Source organism: Nicotiana tomentosiformis, chromosome 6 (genome assembly GCF_000390325.3).
Source record: "Nicotiana tomentosiformis chromosome 6, ASM39032v3, whole genome shotgun sequence".
NCBI classification, from domain to species: Eukaryota; Viridiplantae; Streptophyta; class Magnoliopsida; order Solanales; family Solanaceae; genus Nicotiana; species Nicotiana tomentosiformis.
In genome coordinates, this window is record NC_090817.1 from 66,576,332 (window position 1) to 66,585,685 (window position 9,354).

Here is a 9,354-nt window from a genome sequence, read left to right on the forward strand (position 1 = left end):
CTGCACATGAAGATCAGAGAAGTCAAGCCCAGGTGAAAGAGTGCGGAACGCACTTGGATTTGTGTTTCCGCACTCGGTTGGTTTCCCTCTCAATGACTCTAAGTATAAATAGGAGTTTTGATTTCATTTTACACTTTTTACCCTCCTTACAATTGTTGTTTCTCTGCAAGTTTTACTCAGAGATTTTCACTGTCCACCACACACACTTTCATGTGCTTACACACCCAGTGCACTCACTTTATCTTGTATGCTTCACTTCATGTTAATCTTTGTGTTAGTTTAATTTTTGAAATTTTAGTTTGTTTTTAAGTCATCTATTATTAGAGTTCATCCATGTGTCCATGTGGGGTAGATCTGTATTGGGTAGTTGTTAATACATGATCTAATGTGTTGGGTTAGTGAGATTTGATGTGTATACCATGTTGCCAGATTCATTTGTACAAGTAATTGAAAACAAAATCTAAGTGAAAAGACTACTATTTGTGAAATTTGAAATTTGCGGCCGCACTTGAATTTGTGCGGTCCGTAGTTTGGTTAATCTGGGCAACTAGTGAAGGCAAGTGCTTCTACGGTCACACTTTAATTGTGCGAACCACAAAATTCTGAGAAAATAACTGTGTGGACCGCACTTTAAATTCGACAGGCCGCAGATGTATTATGCAGCCACAGAAAGTCCATCGCACTGTCTTCAGAGAAGGGACACTTGAGCCTCTGAACTCTTTTGTCAAAAGTGCGGCCGCACTTGAAATAGTGTGATCTGCACTCCCATTATGTGGCCGCACATCAGAATTGTTCGGACCTCAGTTCCCATTTTCCTGCAGCATGTTAATCTATGATACCCTGCTATGTCCACAATGATCTCCCTTGCCTACATGAGTCTTGATTGTGTTGAATGATGACTTGCAACTAACAAACCTCTTTGCTTTGATACAGATAATGGTTCGATCGCGAGGCCGCGGCAAAACTACAAAAGTAGAGGTGACTCTTCTATGGGTTGAGGTAAAGGTACCTTGCCCCTCAGTGTGCCCAAAACCATCAGGAAGAAGGCCACAACAAGCAGAGGGAGGGGTGCAGACCTCTCTCAGTCTAGCTCTTATGACCCGTCTAGGGAAGCTTCTGAGAGCAAATCCGTGTCTATTTCGGAGGAACAAGAAGTTGCACAATCCAGGCCACATGGGCGATCTGAGCCAATGGATGTGGCTTCATCATCTCACAACACTTCTGAGTGTTTGTAAAGTGCTAGCTATGCTTCCGAGCCAGTAGTTGTTCCAGAATAAGATGCATAGAATGTTCAGGATGTCCCTGATGATGGTAGAGGGGAGAGGGTACACCCACTGGTGTTTAGAGGTCAAAGAAGAAGGAGATATGGGAAGACAGATTTGTTAGTTTGGCTGCTTTCACTGATTTTTAGATGTGGTGGAAGAAGAGATCATTGACGCATGAGAGGCAGTTTCTGTTGAAAGATCTAGATAGATAAAACCCTGACGTGTTGAGACAGTTCAGATCAAGGAAGGGTTGGATGTTTTTACCTGAGAGAGTTGTAGATACCAGGAGCACCTTATCTGCGAGTTCTATGCAACATTTCACATATCAGCAAGGGGACAACGGTGACCAAAGTACACCAACCTCAAGGTGAGGTTTTGTCACGACCCAACTGGAGGGTCATGACTAGCACCCGGGCCATACTTGCCGAGCACCAACGTACATTTTATCTAACCTTCCTTATTATCTTTAAGGGCCGACAAGATCAATATAAATAGTAGACATGGATCATGAACATCCAACAATGAAAGATAATGTCATGAGCATACATAACATGGGACGACAAGACTGTCAAGAAACTATATATAAGGTACGAGCTACCATGATGCCATGAAAGACTATACAACAAAAATCAGCCGACAAGGCATTCTAAACCATACATAAGTCGACACTTGTCTATGAGCCTCTAAAGGAACATAAGTGCTACAACATTGCCGGAACAGGGCCCCGACATACGCATAATGTCTATAACAAAAATGCATACCAAGACCACGACAAGTCCGGAGAAGGGATCTCGCCAATAACCGCTAAACTGGACAGCCTACTGTGGTGGGGGAGCTACGTCTACCTATTTATCAGGACCTGCAGCATGACATGCAGCGTCCACAAATAAAAAGGATGTCAGTACGAATAAAGTACTGAGTATGTGAGGCAAGAAAGCATAAGTAAGAACAGTAATGTAAATAGGGATAGAGAATATACAACGTGTGACATCTGGGTACCTCTGAGGGATACTGACATGAAATACATGATACATACATATATATACATAAAATTTTATATACATAAACTTTTAAAACATACGCCTTTGTGGGCATCACCATCATCATATCGTACCCGGCCATAATAGGCTCGGTAAAATGTACCCGGCCATCATAGGGCTCGGTAGAATCGTACCCGGCCACGTGGAGCTCGGTAAAACCCAACTGATCAGTGGTTGCACAATAGGTGCCGTACCCGGCCGACTATAGCGCGGCTCAGTAGAGTAAAATAGATACATATATATGATGCATGCTAGACAAATTGGAATCACATTTTGAACCTTTCGGAGTGACATAAGGTTGGTATCCTTCGTACACGTTATTAGGATTAACTCTTCATCAAGAATATTATAAGAATCAGGAACTACCAACAACATTGATAATATAAGAATAAGAGAAGTAACATCAATATCAATCGTTTCATAAGAAGGGCATCAATGTAAGCACTGCTAGCTTCTAAGAGTAGAGTATCTTTGGGAGCTCGTTCATTACATTATGTACAATCAGAGTCGTGCAAAAGAATGAAGGGGATAGCCTCACATACCTTGTATATACTGCCCAACCTCAAGCTATGCAAATGTCACGACTCCTTAGTCTACAATAAGACAAATGACACTATCATTATCGTTTAAGCGTCGTAACTATTATGTATCGACCACAACCTATTTTACGATGAAACGGACAGCACCTCCCCTATTTATATGACTTCCCACAAGTCAATAAAATCACCAAACAGCCCAAACAACATCATTAATAATCATATTGAGCCTCCAAAACAGTCCACCAACCAACAATATTACTACCAAGCCTTTCGATATATATTTCACAAGTTCTAGCTTCAACGACTTAGCTGCAACTTGGATAATCTTAAATATATATAGAGTAAGAGGTTCCTTACCTTTAAACAGAAAGAACAACTCCAATTTGACCTTAATGTTCCACGAAATATCCCTTCAATTCTGCCACAAGAACAAGGAAGCGAAACTAGCAATTAATTCGGGTTTTTCGGCACTAGAATTACTTTAGAAGACTTGAAATCACCTAGGGTTGATATTAAAAACTTGAAGGTGTATTTACATGACATAAAACAATTAAAACAACCTCCCACATGAGCTGGAACAACACAAAAATCAGCAACAACAAGAAGAACAAGAAACTTACTAGCGCCACGGGATTCCCGACATTTAATTTGTGTTGTTTGCCCTTTGTTTGGGTCTTGGATCATGAGAGAACCTTGAGAGACTGTTTTTAGGGTTATAAGGTCTGAATATACTGAAAAATAATGACTTAAAATGGGGTTGAGGTATCTTATATATGTCCATATGTCTTAAACCGCCTTTGTGGGCCCCATAGAGAGCAGCTTGGCGCACTCTCGCGAAAATGCAAATATCTCTCTATTCCGAAATCGTATCAACGAACGGTTTAATGCGTTGGAAACTAGACTCATAGATATTCAATTTGATAGGTAGATCACCCCATAATTCCAAGCACATTGGGAGAAAAATGCAGTAACATTTGACCTAAAGTTTAAGTAAAATTATAAACCTAAGTTGCGACAACTTTTATCGACTTTTGTTTCATAACTCGCTTGACTTCAAGACTTATGATGCGGATATTATATGATTCAAATACATTAAAACAAGACCTCTTGGGACAATTAATCACCTCTAGTGTTACCCAAAAATACGGGTTACAACATCCTTGATTCGTTTAACTTCAAATACTTGTTAACCACTCTTATACACCCTTGTATCGTTTAAGACCAATAGGATTAACTTCTTATCATCTCAAAGATAATCTCTTCTTGGATTTACGTCGACTAACTTACGGCGTGATCTATGGTATGCGAATTTGGGTTGTAACAGGTTTGACCAGCACACGCTGAATGCGTACTTGGGTTTTGAGGACTTAGAGCCAAAGGAGTACCTCGAAAAGTTGGCTTTGAAAGAAGAAGTCCGGCCATGGCTTGCTGAGATCATAGCACCACTGGGACCACCTCCAACATGGATCACTGTTGGGGTTCTCATTCTGCGGAACACACTGAGCTTTGAGGCAAAAGGTTGGCAGACATTTTTGTGTAGCAGGCTTGACCCAAGCCAGAATGAGAACATCTTGCCTATTCCCCGTGCAGTTCTAGTGTCTTCTATCATGGTTGGGTACCCAATCAATGTGGGTGCCGTGATGTCGGTCAATATCTCATTGGTAGAACAGCAGATCAACACAGCTTACCTCCATCCTAGCACTATGACAGAGTATCCTACTGATGCAAAGGCAGAGCCAAGAATATTTGATATAAATGTGAAGCCGAAGAAGCCATTTGAGTGGTACTGGTTGATGGATCCGACCAACCTGAAGAAGAGCGCTCAGCTTTCTACCACTATAGGCCAGTCTGATGAGCCGACAATGGTAGTTTCTGACACAAATGACACTCTATCAACATCAGTTGAATCCTCTTCTAGAGCAGCTGCTATGCCTCTGCCACCATCTTCAATTCCATCCACAGCCCCCAGAGCAGCCCTTACTCCAGTTCTGAGGTCCGTACCCATGCCTACAACCCCACTATCTGCTCTGTGAGTCTCCTAGACATTGGCGAATCTTAACAACTGGATGCTAGCATCTACTTCAAAGTTGTTTAAGATATCTAGTACTGTTGTAGTGCAATCATCCACACAGGCACCGCAGGTTTCTACTGACTTTGATGAGAAGCTGCGCAAGATTCTAGAAAACCAGAAGTTGATCATGGACACTCTGGTACAGCATGGGTCAGTTATTAAGGACTTGACCAAAGAAGTGAAGAAGCGGAGCAAGTCCCAGGCGAGCAAGAAGTCAGTTGATAAGCTTAGAAAGGAGGTGACCTGATTTACGATAGTTGGGGATTTATCATTTGACATGCTACTTGACCCAGACCAGTTCTCCCCAGATCCATCTGCACAGGTTGCACCAGCTGGCCAGTCTGATGAACCATGCCTTGCTGCCGATACTGCTTACGCATTGCGTGCGATGTTTGATACTCTCGATACTCCCACATACGATGATGATGAGATATAGTTGGCTGAGCCAACGGGAGTTGATACTGTTGGGGACACTGAGATGTTCAAGGATGCTTAGGGAGTTTCTTTGCCCTCTCTCTTTTCACTCTTATTTGGTTAAGCATTGGGGACATTGTTTATTTTTATTCGGGGGGGGGGGGGGTGGCGTTTAATATGATTGGCATATTTGGATACATTTCGACTGTAATATTGGATAATTATGTTTCTTTTCTTATTTTTAGTTGTCTATATTTAGTTAGTTATTACTTTCATCAACTCTTTAATTATTTACTTTGATTTTTTTTGTTAGTAGCTTGTTTTTATGTTAGTAGCTTCTTTTTATGTTAGTAGCTTTCATGTTTTTCGTAGTAGTATAGATAATAATCCTTTAATTTTCTTAATGCCACGGTTCTTTCCAAAGGTAGTTTTGTTGAACCGGGTGACTCTTTCCGAGGATGGATGGTGTGACAACCTTCTTAGGGGAATGAGTCCGTTTTTGTGTTTAGGTAATAATAATAGTAATGAATAAAAGTCCTAATCAAGTCATTCCCTAAAAAGAGTTATTCATGCTTCATTTGTCACCAACACACTTAACTACGTGCTTATGGTTTGAAACTAGGTTTTTGAAAGAAAATAGTTCTAGTTAGTGACTTTGAGACTCTTTAGTTGACTTTGATAATCATTGAGTGGGTTATTGGACCAAAGTGATCTTTAACTTGATTGTGGTTGCTGTAGGCTCTCGACTCTATCCTCTTTTATGGTCTAGTTGCATGAGGGGTGAGGTGAATTTTCGTTGCTAGTCCAAGTATCCGTGCAAATGATCTAGAACTTGCCATGAATGTGCTTCAAGGTGAAATCCTAAGTTTGCTTGGTTTGGGAGATGATTGTAGGATTTCCTTGGTCCGTTTGAGCTTTCTAGTGCCAACCAATGTCTTTATCCTTAGTCAATCCCCTTTGAGCCTTTAGCCTTTCTCATTTGGTAACCAAGCTATAAGCTTTTACCTGTTTTGTCGTAATCCTCTCTTGGAACCCCGGACCTTCCTTAACACTCTTATAAAATAAGCTGCTTAAGGCATAAGTTTAGGGGGAGAGTTGAGGAATTTGAAAGAGGTATCAAGGCATCAAAAAGAGGAAAGAAATGATCTCTATGAAAAGAGAAGGAAATAAAAGAAAAAGAACAAAAAGAAAATGCCAAAAAAGAGTAAAAAAAAAGGGTTGATGAAATGAAAAAGAGGCAAATATCTCTAGTATGAGCATCAAGGGAGAGAAAGAATGAAATGAATAAGAAAAAGTGATGTCAAGTATCTCTAGCCCCGAAGAAAAAGAAAATGCCTCTAAAAGTTGGTAAATGTGAGCCAAGAAATGAAAATGTGGAGTGCATAAGGAAGGGTGTAACCACTTACCCATATGGCATCCTACCCCAATCCAAAATCCTTCATTACCACCCGAAAGAAGTCCTACTTGATTTTGAACCGAGTTAGCTTACATTAGTGGCGATCTACATGAGGGGCAAGCCTATGGTACTTGAAGCCTTACTTGTGACATTCTTTTGTGAGAGAAGAGTGAACCTTTCATTGATCTAAAAATTGAGTGCTAACTCTTGAAGTGAGCTTGGCAAAATGAAAGTTAGAGGAGGAAGAGTTTGGAGTCCACCATGATCTACATGATAGAACAAGAGTCCTTAATAGGTAAAGTTAATTCTTGAAGCTCAATTATCACATTAGAATTATATGTGCATAATATGTGATTTGTCACCTTGTTGAAAATGCATGAGTATTGTGGGTAATTGTTGGTCCCAACTGAGTATGAATGGCTTATTACTGACTATCGGAAATGACATTTCACTCTGAAGATGTGGGAACTAATCTATTTGCTTGAGAACAAGCAAAGACTTAAGTTTGGGGGAGTTGATAAGTGTGGATTTTAACCACTTATTAGTACCTTCTTGCTTTAGTATTAGTCAGAAAGTATTGATTTCTATTCCCAAAACTAATAAAATTATGCAAATTGCAGGAATGTTGGAGAATTGGACTTTAATGAAGAAATCTAACTCAAAAAGGAGTGTTCTGTCTCCTAAGCCAAGAAGGAGCGCAGCAGACCAAAAGTGCGGTCCGCATAAGTAATTCTGCGGACTGCAGAATTCTCTTTGTGGCCACAGATCTGGTGTTGAAGCTCAAATGATGGGTGAAGAAAAGTCCACACAAATTGTGCGGCCGCAAAACATGGTCGCTTTGACAAGAATTCAAAAAGTTCAGAGAGTGTGCAAAACGACCAAGAGTGAAGCCTTGCCAAAAGTGCAGCCACCGACGGAAAAGTGTGGCCGCAGAAGCTGAAGTGCAACCGCATACCAATTTGTGCAGCTGCAGAATTCCTCAACCCACAGGATCAAGTAAACGACAGATCACACATGGAATTTTGCGGCTGCCGAACCTCCTGAAGGGCATTTTTATCAGCAAACTTTGGGCCACTATAAATAGACAGGAATCACTTTTTAAGGTTAAGTTTGGTAGTTTTTTGAGCTGTAACCGTTGTGGTTTACCAGTTTTGGTATATTTGTGAGCAATTTGGGTTAAAACACATTAGTTTATCATTTTTGTTTTGTATTGTGGTTATAATTAGAGTTTATTCTTTATTCTTCCATTTCTATTATGAGTAGCTAGATATTTTCTAGGGTTGTGACCCAACCCTAGTATGTAAACCTTATGGTTAATTAATCTAATTCTTGTTTATGATTGGGTATTTTTTATTTAGCCTAGGTCATGCATTATTTCTAAAATTAATTGTTGCAAATATTGATTCATGCCTTTTTGACTTGGTCTTTACTTGAGAGAGAAGGACCTAGTCTAGGAAAACTTCACTAACAAGAAATTGGACTAGTTAAGGTTTTGACTAGCCTAATTAAAGGGTTTAAACTAGAGATAGAGAAAACCCGACTTGAGCTCATATCAACTATTTGACTTGATACCCATTTGGGCTTGAGAAGGGCAAAATCACTCTACAACCGAGAGGTATTGAGTGGGTAACTTAGAGTTAAGGGCTATAATACACCTCGATCACTAAAACAAGCGTTAACGTAATTAACCCATTAGGCTAACACCTAGGTGAAGGTTACATCCCTAGTCCTTTTACCCATTTGAAAAATAAACAATTACTCAATCTCTAGTTTCTTTTTCTCTAGTTAATCATTGCTAGTATTGATTGTAGAAGTAAATTACAAAACCATCTTGTTTAGAAGAGTAATTGAGTTATTTCTTCTACATTCATCAATTGAACACCCCAACACCCATATTTAACTCCTTGAGGAAATCGACCTCAAATCATTGTTGGGTATTATTCTTCCAACGACCATTTCCACTCATTGTTGAGTGTGGATTGGGCGTGTATTATTGACCAAGTTTGACTTTTGTGTATTTGACCTCGGATTGGAATTTTTATATTTTTGTTAGGTCCGGATGGTGATTTTAGACTTGGATGTATACCTGAATTTTCATTTGGATATTTTTAGGCAGTTTTGGCACTATTTGGCGAAAGTTGGCAATTTGAAGGTTTGGAAAGTTCATGGGTTTGAATGGGAATTAACTTCAGTGGTATCAGGTTCGGATTGTTGTTTCATAAGTTGGAATATGTTTGTTTTGTCATTTGGGACTTGAGTGCAAAGTTTGGTTGGATTCCGAATTGGTTAGGCTTGAATCGGACGCTTGGTTTGTAGTTTGAAGTTTATGAACTTAAGAGATTGATCTTGATCGACGATTCATGATTTTGATGGTATTATGTGTGATTTGAGGCCTTGAATAGGTGTATGTTATGTTTTTCCACTTGTTGGTATGTTCGGACGGGGTTCCGATGGGCTCGGGTGAGTTTCAGAGTGGTTTTGAACCATTTGTAGGTAATTTTCAACCGCTGGTTTTTGGCTACAGGGGTGTACATCAAGATCGCGGAGCAATTTTCGTGATCGCGAAGAGTAAAATGGAAAATTTTGACGTGTGAACCGCGTTCGCAGAAGAAGCTTTGCATTATAAGGA